This window comes from Halichoerus grypus, chromosome 9 (assembly GCF_964656455.1).
Source record: "Halichoerus grypus chromosome 9, mHalGry1.hap1.1, whole genome shotgun sequence".
NCBI classification, from domain to species: Eukaryota; Metazoa; Chordata; class Mammalia; order Carnivora; family Phocidae; genus Halichoerus; species Halichoerus grypus.
In genome coordinates, this window is record NC_135720.1 from 41,379,622 (window position 1) to 41,395,929 (window position 16,308).

Consider the following 16,308-nt stretch of genomic DNA (forward strand, 5'->3'; position numbering starts at 1 on the left):
TTTCAATAAATATCTAAACTTGGTTCGCCAATATATTATTTGTGATTTTGCATTTATGTTTATGTGAAAGATTGGCTGGGATTTTTTCTTTCTTATAATGTGCTTTCTCAATTTTGTATTAAGATTATTCTGGATTAATTAGTGAAATGGTGTCTATTTTTATCTTTTTTTTTTTTTTTTTAAGTGTGTACAAAATTGAAATGGTTTTTCCCTGAAAATTTGGTGGAATTTCCTCTAAAACTCAGGCATTTTCTTTGTGGGAAAATTTTTAATGATTGTCTTTTTTTTTTTAAGATTTTATTTATTTATTTGAGAGAGAGAGAATGAGAGAGAGAGCATGAGAGTGGGGAGGGCCAGAGGGAGAAGTAGACTCCCTGCTGAGCAGGGAGCCTGATGCGGGACTCGATCCCAGGTCTCCAGGATCATGACCTGAGCCGAAGGCAGTCGCTTAACCAACTGAGCCACCCAGGCGCCCTTTAATGATTGTCTTTAACTAAAAAAATGTTTATAGAACTAGTCCGACTTTCTATGATGTCTTTTTTAAGTTTGTAAGTAACATTTTTAAGAAATATATCCATTTAAAATTATTTAACTATATTATTTAACTATATTAGTCTTTAAAAAAAATCATAGTCATGTCCCATTTTACATTAAAATGCTATTTACCTGTACCTTCTCTCTTTCTTTTCATGAGATTTTAACGGATGTTTGGCTAGTGTATTACTCTTCTCAAAGAACCAACTTTTGATTTTGTTGATCATCCCCACTGTGTTTTCTTTTCAATTGCTTTTTTTTAAATATGCTCTTAACTATATCCTTTCCTTCTATTTTATTGGATTTATTCTATTTTTATTTTATTAAATTCTAAGTGAAGGATTTTACTTATTAATTTTCAGAATTTCTTATTTAAAATGTACATTTAGGGCTAAAATTTTTCCTTGCTGGTCATCTGTCATTGTATTTTTAAAGATTTGGTATGTTAGTATTTCATTATTTACTTCTATGGATTTTAAAATTTACATTATGATAGTCTGATTACTGAGTTCTTTAAAAGTTTTTATAATCTTCCAGATATGTAGATTTTTAAAAACTCATTTTGTTACTTCTTCAACTGTCATTCAAGAATGTGATCTGCACTTGTGTATATATAAAATTATACTTGTTTACAAATGTATTTTTAATTTTCTTATGTGTCATTTTATGACAAAGCATTTAGAGCTATGTTAAAATGGTGATTTTAACCTCCCATGATGGTGGATTTGTTAATTTCTTCCTACAATTCAATTTTTGCTTTATATATTTTGAGGGTATTTTATTTTATGCCTGCATATTTAGAACAGTTTTATAGCTTCTTGGTGAATTAAGTCTTCTAAAAAGTATTATGTAGAGACTCTTACGAAGTTTTGGTTTAAAGTTGTTTTGTGTGATGTCAGTAGAGCAACATCATTTGGTTCCTTTGTTCCAGATACTTTCCATTCTTTAACTTTCAACCTTTGTATCCTTTGTGGTATCCTTTGTGGAGAGCATGTAGCCAGATTTTTAAAAATTACAGACTGACAGCCGGAGCTTTTTAATTTTAAATCAGTGTCAATTGACAATGATTATATATTTGCACATTTTATATCTTTTTTAAATTTATCCCATACTTCCTATGTTTTTCTACTTTCTTGCCTATTTGGATGTTAATATTTATATTTCTTTTATATAAGAACTTTAACATTTTCTCAATATACCTATTTTTTCCATATCCTCTCCCAAATGCTCATGACTTTATATTAAGTAGTTTTTTTCTTTAGGGCTCTTTTTCAGCCTTGGCATTTTTTGGCATTCCTATGTTATTTAGAATGTTATTCAGGTTATTTAGAATTCACTTTGCTTCCTATTAGCAATCCTTTGTTACCCTAATCCCCTATAATTAACAATTCTTTATCTTGCCCTATTCAAATTACTGTGTGGCTGGACTCTGAAAAATAATTTAATCCATAACGGGATGGAGTAAACTTAATGTGAGATGCAAATGAATCTGAATGGCACAAGAGGTAGATTTAAGTTGCTAATGTCAGGGCTCCACTCAGATCCCTTAGTATTTGGTGGGGTTTTTTTTCCAACAGCCAGCACCAGCAGCTCTTTTATAGAGAATGGCTATTAAATACTGAAGTTCACTGCCTGTGGAGAGCCAGAAGACCTGCAAATTGCCTCTTCCCTCTCCTTCCCTATAAACAATAGGAGTATAAAAATTCCTGCTACTGGGGCACCTAGGTGGCGCAATCAGTTAAGCATCAGACTCTTGGTTTTGGCTTAGGTTGTGACCTCAGGGTCCTGATCTTGAGGTTTGGAGATGGAGCCCCACCTCAGGCTCAGTGGGGAGTCTGCTTATGATTCTCTTCCTCTCCCTCTGCCCCTCCGCCCACTCTCTCTCTAAAATAAATAAATCTTAAAAAAAAAAAAAGTTCCTGCTACTTTGGCTTGAGTCAGGAGAATGCCCAGGTGTGGTAACTTTTAAAGGATCAGACTGAAGCTACAATACCAATAGTACTCTGCCCTTGTTACTTCCCCAACTGTTCACAAGAATCTTCTCTCAGGTTCTCTTTCTGAGGAAGTTGATATAAGACACTTAGTCCATCTGTTCTACTAGTTGTATTTCAGATAGTGTATGTTTTTCAGATTGTAATATTTGAGATAATTGTACTCAGTACAATTTTGGCCCGTGTACTCCTATCTATCTGGAGATACTGGCTTCTGTATATGATGAAATGTATTGGGGAATTACAAGGGCCAGACTGTAATGTGTTTCCCCCCTAGTGAAATCAAGGATAAAGGAGGTGAGAAACCTTAGGACAGAAGCACTATGTCCCCCAAGACAATGGGTAATCTTTGCCATTTATTTTTCCAATAAGCTTCTCATTAGATGAGGGTTGTTTTTTTTTTTTTTTTTTGAAATACTGGGGGGAGGTTGTCCTTCTAGTTTGTAATCTAAGAGCACCAGGAGTTCACAGATGGAGGGGCAGAGGATTTAGTGCTCAGACTGTCAATTCCAATGGTTATTTTAGTCAACATTTTAAGCAAGTAGAATTTTTGCACATCCTTCATATTATTCTCATGGACAGCTTCATTAATATATGATCATTTTCCCTGCTTTCTATAGTGAGAATGTAGGCATGATTCCAAACTGAGAGCAGGGAAAGACAAACTAAAGTTTGAAAGATGTTTCTCTAATCTATTTTCCTTTTTTTTTTTTAAGATTTTATTTATTTATTCGACAGAGAGCACAAGCAGGGGGGAGCCAGAGGCAGAGGGAGAAGCAGGCTCCCCGCTGAGCAAGGACCAGCCCCCCCCCCCCGCCCCTCCCCCCAAAGCGGGACTCGATCCCAGGATCCTGGGATCATGACCTGAGCTGAGGGCACACGTTTAACCAACTGAGCCACCCCAGGCGCCCCTCTAATCTATTTTCTTACTGTGCCACAAGCCAAACTACTTCGGGCTACTCTATATAGTTGAATTCACTTTCTCTCTCAAGAGTTTTCATGGATTCCACACTTCACCCCCACCCCTATTTCTAGATACCTTGTTTTCCTCTATGGTTGATTTTCCGAAAGGATCCAGCATTCAGTGCTCATTTTTAAAATTCTGGCAGGAACCAAAAGCCTTGCTTTGGCACACATTCCATAATTTAACCAGAACATTAACAATACCTTTGTAAGTAAAAATATTGCCACTCTGGAAAAAGGAAAAATAGATCCTCTATATGCATCAAACCTCTCGTTCAGCTATTCACAACCTTTTGGGAGAGGACGCTTTCTTTTTCGCCCAACATAACTTACAGTTCCGGTAAAAGGGAGAGGGAAGATAGAAGACCGCGCAGGGGAGTCACAAAGCCAAGGAGAAGGCAATGGGATCTCCCCAGGTGTTCGATGAGTGCTTTGCCTTGCTTGTTTGAGTTCCAGAAGAAATAAAGATGACACCGATAGGCTGGGAAGGGCTCAAAAACCAAGACCAAGTGCTTCCTATCCGGAGCTGGTGTGCAGTCCTCCGAAAGCCGCACTGCTGGACGCCGGAAGTGTGGGACGACCAGTGTCCGAAGTGTGGGCGCAACGGCTGCTGGGTACCGCGCAGGCGTCCTGGAGTCTCTCACCGCCGAGCGAAGTGGGCTTGACGGAAAGGTGGCGGAAAAGCTCTCTGTGCAGGTTCTCCTCATCCTCAGTTTCACTTTGTGGTTCCTGCAGAGGAAGAATGGGACTGTCATCTGGGCAACAGTTGCTGCTGCCGGTAAAATTCCACACACCCCTCAAAATGGGCAAAAGGATAAATAGAAGACTGTCAGACGATGCCTGGATTCCTTGTTACCTCAAGATTCTATTCTAACAGTTGTACAATGTTGATTTCAGCGGACGTATTTTTTAATTGTTTTTTGAAATTCTATTAGAGCAAGTTGAAAGTGTAATTAGTTTTCCAGCCAACGAAATTTATGCGTCTGAGTCAAACATATTTAAGTGTTACTGTGCCTTCAAAGAAGCTATTGATTTCTGAAGTGGTGTGTTTTGAATGATTTTTTTTTTTTTTTAACTGTTTGGATTTAAGTTATGCTGCAGAAGTCTTAGTAAGAAACATTTGGTTTTGTACAAACTTTATTTCCACTAAAGGTCATATCCTGACAACCTTCCCCCACCTCCCCAAACTAAGAAACAAATCACAAATTCTCACCAACATGTTGAAGACCAGTGAGGAATCAGTGACTCTTAGAAGCAAAACAATTGCTCTTTGGATTTTTCTTCAGCTCTTGGAGTAACTTCCAGCCTGGGTCTGACTGGCATTCCCTGTATTCATATCAAGTACTGAACTAGCTGTAGGAAAGTCAAGGCCTGCTCTCCTCATGACCCTCAGCTGAGCACTCACTTCCTCCTGTTGGCAAGGTGGACCTTGTACTGCTCCTGGAACAAACTCTAGAAAAGAGCAAATATTGAGGAAACTAAAATTGGCAATACTTTACAGAGATAACTTGCAGATACGTAATTAAGAGAAAGTCAAGAGGGCCATAATCAAGATTCTATTCTAACAGAGAATGTAGGCATGATTCCAAACTGAGAGCAGGGAAAGACTAAAGAAGAATTTTCCTTAAGAAGAAATTTTTATTTTTCTCTTCTAAATGCGGAAGAAAACTATCCAGCAGGTAGGAACTTCCCCTCCGATTTTTTTTCCTTTTTAAGGTCAGAGTTGTGCAAATATAAATAATCTAGAAGTAACTGAGCAATACTACATGGTAGTCAATAGTTTTAAGACTAATGGGGGTAAGAAGTGGCAGCAGTCTTAAATTAGCTGGTCAGCCCTCTGCTATTTTATGAGTATCTAGGTTGTTCTTTCTGGTGTATTTAGTGGCCCATGCTTTTATAGAAAATAGATAACAAAAAATACAATAAACTTTTATTGTACATATTTGCTTTAGATATGCCATGAATATTTAAACAAACTCAAATTTTAATTGGAGCAACAAGAAAAATCTAATACAGTTTTGCACTGAGAACGGTGTGTGTGCTTCATTTGATTTTCTATTCAGAATGAATACAGACTCCTTTCATCTGGTATTCCACCCATTAGTAATAATAGTAGCAATAAAAGGTTAATCAATTCCTACTGAGAATGGAAATTGTATGTGAGAAAAAAGCTGCATAGTTAATAGTAATCCTTTGAAGAACAAAGACCAAGATCTCTTCTTTATTAATTCTTTTCTCCATATCAATTGCATTTTTCATATTCTTTTATTTGAGCACCACTGGGGTATTTGTTTTTAAGAAACAATATTTGATATCTTGGTGTAGTATCCACTCGTTTACAGTGTACCCAGTGTCTGAACACATCGTAGAGTTTTAATAAATGTTAAATAAATACGTAAGACAATGTTTAGCTATGCCATGTTCTATAATACTTGATTTCAGTATGAAGAGAAAAACCTTTTTATAGGCTTAATATTACACTTCGCCAAATAATAATAATAATAATAATATTGAAACTTGCACTTGAATTCTTATAAATATCACAGAATCATAGCAAGTGAATGCATGGTCATGATTGATTTTTATTTTGAACAAAACAGCTATAAAACATATTAATTGGATAAATTTGAGGACTAGTTGTTAGATAATATCAGGGGCTTATTGTTAATTGAGTTGAGATAAAACTCATTTTATATAAGAAAATATCCTTATATTTTAGAAGTACATAATGAAATATTTAGGGGTAAAATGTCATGATGTATGTAATTTATTTTTAAGTTTTTAGCAAAAAATACATGAATATAGCAAAGTGTAAACAATTGTTAAATCTAAATTTTATATGCTTCTCTCTGCTTTTCTCTGTTTGAAATTTTTCATAACAAAAATACAAAGATAAGACCAAAGAAAAAGGAGGAAGGAAGGAAGAACACTAGCATTGTTTAATAGAAAAAACAAAACAATGAATATAGAATCAGGACACCCAAGATTAGGGGTCATAGCTAATACTATATATGTAATTATAGTTAAGCCATGTAATTGCTCTGAATTTAGTTTTCTCATTTTTTTTTTTTAAGTTTTCTCATTTTTAAAATGAGTACTCCACAATGAAATACTACTACATATCCACCTGATGGTTAAAATTAAAAAGACTGATAATATGAAGTGTTGACAAGCATATGGAACATATGTTGCTGGTAGCAGTATAAAGTTGTATTACCACTTTGGAAAACTGTTCAACATCTTCTTCATATATATGGAACCTATGGCCAAACAATTCCACTCCCGGTTACATACAAAAGACAAATGAGTGCATGTTAACAAAAGTATTATGCAAAATGTTCACGGTTTTATTAATAATAGCAACAATATCAACAGGAGAATGGATAAATATTGGTATATTCATACAATGAAATGCTATGCAGCAATAAAAAATAACCAACTCTGGTATATGATACAATATAGATGAAATTTATAGATACTATATTGACAGAAAGTAGTCAGGCACAAACACATATTTATTCTATGGTTCTATCTGTATGAAGTATGAGAACAGACAAAACTAATCAGTGATAATAAATAATAGTGGAAAACTTATGGGATTCTGGAAATGTTTTATATCTTGAGTTGGGTGTGATTACTCAGGTCCATATACATGTAAAAAAAAAATCATGCTGTACACTTAGGGTGAGAGTTCTTTATGCACTTTCCTGTATCTTTGCTATCCTTCAAATACGTAGAATAAATAAAATACAATATTAATATCCAAATCCCAGGAGGGAGGAGCAAATAAGATAATGTATCATTGTTTACTAAATTATATAAATTAAATTATAAAACACTATACAAATTTCATATATTTCCATCTTCTAAGCTAAACTAAAATTTTTGCTAGAAGTAAGAGTTTAATTTTAAGTTGTGACCATTATTATTTGTACTGTTTGACCCACAGCTTTTCGAAATCCAATTCATTTTGGACTAAGCCTTGCCACAGCCTTATTCTTAAATTATCATTTTCACTGTTCCATTGGTAGTGGAAAAATTTACTTGAGAGAGAGAGATTGTGAGAGAGAGCATGGTGGGGGGAGGGCAGAAGGAGAGGGAGAAGCAGGCTCCCCACTGAGCACGGAGCCTGATGTGGGGGCTCAATGCAGGGGCTCAATTCAGGGGCTCAATTCGGGGACTCAGTGTGGGGGCTCAACGCAGCGGGGCTTGATCTCAGGGCCCTGGAATCATGACCTGAGTCAAAGGCAGATGCTTAACCAACTGAGCCACCCAGGAACCCCTATGCCTTTAATATTCTCAAAGAGACATACTAGCTGCTTTGGTAAGGTTTAAAGCTAGCTTTTAAATAGGAGATTTTAGTGCTCAGACCTTTAGATGTTACTCATCAAGAATACTTGAATGTAAGTACTCACCTCGCATGATTCCCGTCTTTCAAAACATCAAGTACAAATTGGTCTTTAAGAAGTGTGCAAATGACACATAATATGCTGAGCAGCATGTGATCATTTGAACAGAAGATTTGAAAATAGTTAAATCACTCTGAAATTTCTGGAGACCTTATAATTAAGGCACAGAGGGCCGCCATTCTGAAAGGTAATATATCTTTTTAAACACCCCCTTTTTCTGTTCTCATCTTCCAAGGTTTCATTTCATAAAAAAAAAAAAAAATGTTAGTTGACATTATAAACAGATGCCGGAAAAGCACTCATCCAACTCATGAAAAATTCAGCATAAGTTTTAAGCAAACATAGCAAAATCACTTATTAGGAAAAAATGCAGTCTGATAGATGACCATGATTATCAGGTAAATTATTCATTTTTCTTCACAAAGCAATCACCCAGTGAAGACTCACTCATTATTCACAGGTTGTCAGGGAATACAGGGTGAGAAGTGAGGATGTGGTATGAGTTTGCATTGCCATGTAAGTTGCAGAGAAATGCTAGAGTGCCCCAAAGCTACCTGAGTGCAGTAAGAAGTCCAAATGAAGCCAGGGTAAACATGAAGTCTGGGATCACAAATTTACAAAGGATTCATTGTAAAATTAACATGACAGTGCTGCAGAGACAGACTAAACTCTCATAGAGTCATCAGAGCCCAGAAATTTTTTTTCTAGAAGCTAAAATCTAGCTGCATTAGGGATGTAAACACAAATTCATGACAGTCTTATTTTCAAAATTCTCAAAAACAAAAATAATTATAAATCTGAAGCAGCACTTGAGTGGGTTGCATGTTAAGATATTTCTGTCAGAGACTAAACTTTGAAATAATCATTATTCCAGCTATCAGGTAACACTATACATTGTTTTATGCTCTGTAAGCTTCAGAAAGTTCTAAATGTTACATATGAATTGGTGTAACATTTAACTTGCTAAGTAAAGATATTGATTTCAGTGTGTGTTTTGTGGAAATTAAAAATTACTTTATAGTTTTATCTAGTACAATTGTTCAAGAGAAATTATTTTCCTTTTGAGCCAATTGCATACCTTTTCATTCAGACCAATCAATCAATATTTATGGCCTTTGTTGTCCAATTGTATTTGAAGTTGGTTTTGAGGATAAGTTGTAGTCAGAATAGTTCTGCTCTCCCATGTCTGCAAATAGTCATAGAGGATATAAGATAGATGTCACCTATTTTAACCCAAAACTCAGGGTTGCCTTTTAGCTGAAAAGTAATGTTTTCACAGCTCATCATACATAATTCAGTCCTATTTTCTTTCAGGGTTTATCTGTATCACAGAGTTGTTATGTGGCTTATAGTTAGGACACTGAAAAATTCTAGTTTGTTTTGCAATATAGGGCTCAACTCTTACCACATATTTCGAATTGGGTCATATTCAGAAATAAATATGTATCTTTCATACATAATCCACAATCCAATAGGTTTTACTACCACATAGATCCAAGAAGAGATCCCATAGGAAATATGTATCTATATTAAAAGTAAATTTGGAAATCTAGTCCCATCTCAATAAAAAGTAACTCTCTTTGGGGGAAACTGGAGTAATGACTGATCAAGTTATACCTAAGATTAAATAGCAAATCACTACAAAGTAATATTCAATGTAAAGGAAGCTGAACTTTTAGTTCAATTTGTTCCCCCCAATGAAACCCTGTAGGCAATCTGGCCCAGAGTTATAGAATCAAAGGAGCTGAAGGCAGGGGCATTAGGAGTTGGCCTGGTCTGTCTTCCCACCTTGATATTTGATTACAGTAAAAAGGCCACATGAAAATTTGGTCTAGAGAGTAAGTTCACTAAAAAATCTACTTACTATAAATGAGTGCTTACAATCACAAAGACAAAGAAAAATGTTATACTGAGAGATCTTGGACTGGAATTTCTCTTTCTGCTTATCTTTCACTTCCTGCTTTGCACTCACTTTTGAATTCTTAAATACACAATAAATGACCTTTTTCTTCTTAATGATATAGTTGGCCTTTTAAAAGTTTTAGCCTCTTTTAAAATGATTTGTGTGAGACACACATTTATTTACACTCTTTGCATTTAAGTGTCCAAAACTAGATGTGGATTAACATTTAAGAATTGAACAGTGAGTTCAGGGAAGTCTATGGAGTAACACTGAAAAGTCAGGAGAGGAAAGAGCTGTTGGAGGTTGGAAAGCAAGGTTAATCCCCACCATGCACCGCAGACTGGTCACAACAGGTGATTCTACCAGCACTGAATAATTATTAGGGAATAATGAGTAGGAAGAAAGTTTTGAGAATGAGTGGGCTAAAGCATAGGCAAAAAAAACAAACCAGCCTTTTGTGTACTGATGACCCTGTTTAACCCAGTGATTCTGGACATTTTCTCCATTTTGGCAGGTTCCATTCCACTAATTGGTATGTTCCACTTATTCTCTCTGAAAGGTTTCTTTCTCTGGGTTATTTTAGATATTCTACTAGATGAAATTAGTTTCTATATAACTGAAAGATTTTGGTTTCCTCACTCCTCTTTCCTCCCTTTCTCCCTTCTTTCAGCAGTTACTACTAGCTTAGATAGAGGAGTAATCTAGATGCTGGGATGTACCTAAGTGAAGAGAACTCCTGCCTTGAGGTTGCTTGTAGACTAACATGTGGATCAGACAAATGATATACATATTTTTATTTTTCTCCACATTTACTAAGGGTTTGATACTCAATCTAATTAAGTCCTAAAAAAAAGTATGAAGTCACCTGTACTAGTAAGCTCAGTCTGCCATAACAAAATGCCATAGACTGGGTGGCTTAGAACAAAAGAAATTTATTTTCTCACAGTTCTGGAAGCTGGAAGTCTTAGATCAGGTTGCCATAATGGTCAGGTTCCAATGAGAGCCCTTTTCCTGGCTTATAGATGAGAGAACTATGGTGTTTCTTCCTCTTGTTATAAGGCCACAAGTTTTATTACATCAGGGCCCCATTCTTAGGATCTCATTTAACCTAGTCACCTCCTTAATGGCCCCATCTCAAATATAGTCACATGGGGGTGGTTAGGGCTTCAACATGTGAAATTTGGGGGATATAGTTCAATTCATAGTATACCTCAGTAATATGTACTTCAGTGATACCTTCCTTCCCCCAGTTTGAATCCACCTAAGCTGTCTTCATCCCAGGTCTACTTCCAGCCAATTATTTAATATTTAAAAATTTCCAGTTCAAGGGGCACCTGGGTGGCACAGTCAGTTATCTGTCTGACTCTTGGTTTCGGCTCAGATCGTGATCTCAGTTCAGGAGATTGAGCCCCAATTGGGCTCCATGCTCAGTACAGTCTGCTTAAGACTCCCTCTGCTCCTCCCCACTTTCTTTCTCTCTCAAAAAAAGAAAAAAAAAATTTCCAGTTCAAAAAACCTTCTGTCCTCTTTTTGCTTACTTTCCAGTTCAAAGAATGTGATCTATAACTAATGTAGCATTTTGATGTATAATTATATATTTTGTCTTCCCTATGAGTGCCTCAAGGGCAATGTCTCAATTATCTATTTCTGTGTGACAAATCACACCAAAACTTAGTGACTTAAAATGAGGATCATCATTTTATTACCTTTCTTGGTTTTCGTGGGTCAGGAATTTGGGGAGGGTTTGACTGTATGGTTATGGCTCAAAGTCTTTATATTAGTATGCTCAGACTGCCATTACAAGAAGTTCAAGATCAAGGTGCCAGCAGAGTGGGTTTCTTGTGAAGTCTCTCTTCCTGGCTTGTGGTCATCTGACTTATCACTGTGTTCTCACATGGCCTTTTCTTTGTGCAGACATGAAACGAGAGAGATCTCTGGTATCTCCTCCTTGTCTTATAAGGATACCAGTTCCATGGATTAAGCCCCACCTTTATGACCTCATTTAACCTTAATTACCTTCTTTTTTTAAAAGATTTTATTTATTTATTTAGAGAGAGAGCAAGCATGAGCATGAGCAGGGGGAGGGGCAGAGGAAGAGGCAGAGAGAGAATCTCAAGCCAACTCCCAGCTGAGTGAGGAATTTGTGGCTGGGCTTGATCCCATGACCTGCGATCATGACCTGAGCCAAAATCGAAGGTTAGATGCTCATCAGACTGAGCCACCCAGGTGCCCCCTATATCTTAATTACTTTCTTAAAGACCCTATCTCCATATACAGTCACTCTGGGGCTTAGGGCTTCAACATACGAATTTTGTGCGGGTCATGATTCAGTCCATAGCAGTCGACAATCTCACATGGATGGAATTGAAACACAGGACTGGAGGAGCTGGAGCTGTTTGAGTCTCCTTCTCTTTCTTCATATATTCTTAGGATCTGTCTGTGTGGTCTGTCCGTGTGAATTAGTTTTTCTGTTTTGTTTTGATTTGTTTTTACTTTAATTCCAGTTAGTTTAACATACAATGTTATTGTAGTTTCAGCTGTACAATATAGTGAGTCAATTCCATACATCACCTGGTGGTCATCACAGTAAGTGCACTCCTTAATCCGCATCACCTATTTTCCCATCCCCCCACCCACTTCCTCTGGTAACCATCACTTTGTTCTCTATAGTTAAGAGTCTGTTTCTTGACTGCCTTGCTCACTCTTTTTTTTCCCTTTTGTTTGTTTTCTTCCTTAAATTTCACATATGCATGAAGTCATATAGTATATTTGTCTTTGTGTGACTGACTTATCTTGCTCAGCATTATACTCTCTAGCTCTATCCATATTGTTGCAAATGGCAAGATTTCATTCTTTCTTATGACTGAATAATATTCCATTATATATATAACACCAACTCTTCTTTATCTGTTCATCAACTGATGAACACTTGGGCTGCTTCTCTATGTTGGTTCTTATAAATAATGCTGCTATAAACACTGGGGTGCATGTATCCTTTTGAATTAGTGTTTTTGTAGTCTTTGGGTAAATACCCAGGAGTATGATTATTGGATAGTAGGGTAGTTTTATTTTTAACTTTTTGAGGAACCTGTATACTGTTTTCAGTTTGCATTTCTACCAACAGTGGAAGAGTGTTCCCCTTTCTCCATGTCCTCCCCAACCCCTATTGTTTCTTGTATTGTTGATTTTAGCCATTCTGGCAGGTGTGAGGTGATAGCTTATTATAGTTTTGATTTGTATTTCCCTGATGATGAGTAATGTTGAGCATCTTTTCATGTGTCTGTTGGCCATCTGGGTATCTTCTTTGGAAAAATGTCTATTCATGTCTTCTGCCCATTTTTTAATTGGATTATTCATTTTTTTGGTGCCGAGTTATATAAGTTCTTTATATACTTTGGATACTAACCCTTTATTAGATATTTCATTTGCAAATATCTTCTTCCATTCCATAAGATGGCTTTTAGTTTTGCCGATTGTTCCCTTTGCTGTGCAGAAGGTTTTTATTTTGATGTAATCCCAGTTGTTTATTTTTTCTTTTATTTCCCTTGCCTCAAGGAGCATATCTAGAAAAAAAAATTATTATGACTGATGTCAGAGAAGTTACTGCCTGTGATCTCTTCTAGGATTTTTATGGTTTTAAGTATCATTTAGGTATTTAATATAATTTGAGTTTATTTTTGTGTATAATGTGAAAAGCGGACCAGTTTCATTCTTTTGCGTGTTGCTGTCCAGTTTTCCCAACCCATTTGTTGAAGATACTGTCTTTTTCTCAGGGGATATTCTTTCCTGCTTTGTGGAAGATTAATTGACCATATTGTTGTGGTTTATTTCCGGATTTTCCATTCTGTTCTATTGATCTGTGTGTTTATTTTTGTGCCAGTACCATGCTATTTTGGTCACTACAGCTTTGTACTATAACTTGAAGTCTGGAATTGTAATGCTTCCAGCTTTGCTTTTCTTTTTCAAGATTGCCTTGGCTACTTGGGGTCTTTTGTGGTTCCATATGAATTTTAGGATTGTTTGTTCTAGCTCTGTGAAAAATGCTGTTGGTATTTTGAAAGGGATTGCATTAAATGTGTAGATTGCTTTGGGCAGTGTAAACATTTTAAGAATATTTGTTCTCCCAATCCATGAGCATGGAGTATCTTTCCATTTCTTTTCGTCACCTTCAATTTCTTTCATCAGTGTTTTATAATTTTCAGGGTATAGGTCTTTTCACCTCTTTGATTAGGTTTATTCCTAAGTATCTTATTTTTAGTGCAATTGTAAATGGAATTGTTTTCTTAATTTCTCTTTCTGTTTCTTTGTTATTAGTGTATACAAATGCAACAAACTTCTGCTCATTGATTTTGTATCCTGCGACTTTACTGAGTTCACTTATTAGTTCTAGCAGTTTTTTGGTGGGGTCTTTTGGGTTTTTTGTACATAGTATCATGTCATCTGCAAATAGTGAAAGTTTTACTTCTTCCTTACCAATTCGGATGCTTTTTATTTGTTTTTGTTGTCTGATTGCTGTGGCTAGGACTTCCAATACTATGTTGAATAAAACTGGTGAGAATGGACATCATTGTCTTGTTCCTGACTTTTAGGAGAAAAGCTCTCAGTTTTTCCCTATTGAGGATAATGTTAGTGTGGGTTTTTCATATATGACCTTTATAACTCTAAACCTATTTTGTTAAGGGTTTTTGTTTTTGTTTTGTTGTTTTTGTTAAGGGTTGTTGTTGAGGGTTTTTTTTTTTTTTTATCATGAATGGATGTTGTACTTTGTCACATGCTTTTTCTGCATCTAGTGAAATGATCATATGATTCTTATCCTTTCTCTTATTGATGTGATGTATCATGTTGATTGATTTGTGAATATTGAACCCACTCTTGCAACCCAGGAATATATCCCACTTGATCATGGTGAATGATTTTTTTAATGTATTGTTGGATTGGTATGCTAGTATTTTGTTGAGGATTTTTGCTTCTTTGTTCATCAGAGATATTGGCCTGTAGTTCTCTTTCTTTGTGGTGTCTTTATCTGGTTTTGGTATTAGGGTAATGCCGGTCTCCAGAACGAATTTGGAAGTTTTCCTTCCTCTTCTATTTTTTGAAATAGTTTGAACAGAATAGGTATTAATTCTTCTTTAAATGTTTGGTAAAATTTGCCTGTGAAATCATCTGGTCCTGAACTTTTTCTTGTTGGGAGTTTTTTGATTCTGATTCAATTTCTTTGCTGGTAATCATTCTGTTCAAATTTTCTATTTCCTCCTGTGTTTGGTAGGTTATATGATTTTAGAAATTTATCCATTTCAGGATGCCTGGGTGGCTCAGTCGGTTAAGCATCTGCCTTTGGCTCAGGTTATGATCCCAGGGATCGAATCCCGCATCAGGCTCCTGCTTAGCAGGGGGCCTGCTTCTCCCTCTGCCTACCACTCCCCTTGCTTGTGCTCTCTCTCTCTCCAACAAATAAATAAATAAAATCTTTAAAAAAAAATAAATTTATCCATTTTTTCCTAGGTTTCCGATTTGTTGGCATATAGTTTTTCATAATATTCTCTTATAATTGTTTGTATTTCTGTGGTGCTTGTTATTACTTCTCCTCTCTTGTTTGTGATTTTATTTATTTCGGTCCCTCTCTTCTTTTCTTGATAAATCTAGCTAGAGGTTTATCAGTTTTATTGATTTTTTTCAAAGATCCAACCCCTGGTTTCATTGATCTGTTCTATTATTGTTGTTATTTTTTTCTATATTATTTATTTCTGCTCTAATCTTTATTATTTCTTTCCTTTTGCTGGTTTTAGATTTTGTTTGTTGGTATTTTTCTAGCTCCTTTAGTTGTAAGGTTAGAACGTTTGTGATTTTTCTTGCTTCCAGAGGTAGGCCTGTATCACTATAAACTTCCCTTTTAGAACTGCTTTTGCTGCATCCCAAAAATTTTGAACCATTGTGTTTTCATTTTCATTTGTTTCCACATAGTTTTTAAATTTCTTCTTTGAGTTCCTGGTTGACCAATTCATTGATTAGTAGCATGTTATTTAACCTCCATGTATTTGTGGTCTTCCCAGATTTTTTTCCTTGTGACTGACTTTTAGTTTCATAATGTTATGGTCAGAAAAGGTGCATGGTATGATTTTGATCTTTTTGAATATATTGAGGTTTGTTTTGTGGCCCAATATGTGATCTATTCTGGAAAATGTTCCATGTGCACTTGAGAAGAATGTGTATTCTGCGGTTTGGGGATGGAACATTCTGAATATATCTGTTAAGTCCATCTGGTCCAGTGTGTCATTCAAAGCCATTGTTTCCTTGTTGATTTTCTGTTTAGATGATCTATTGATGTAAGTGAGTTGTTAAAGTCCCCTACTATTATTGTATTATTATCAATTAGTTCCTTTATGTTTACTATTAACTATTTCATGTATTTGGGTGCTCCTGTATTGGATGCATAAATATTTGCAATTACATCTTCTTGTTGGATTGCTCCTTTATTATTATATAGTGTCCTTTGTCTCTTGTTACAGTC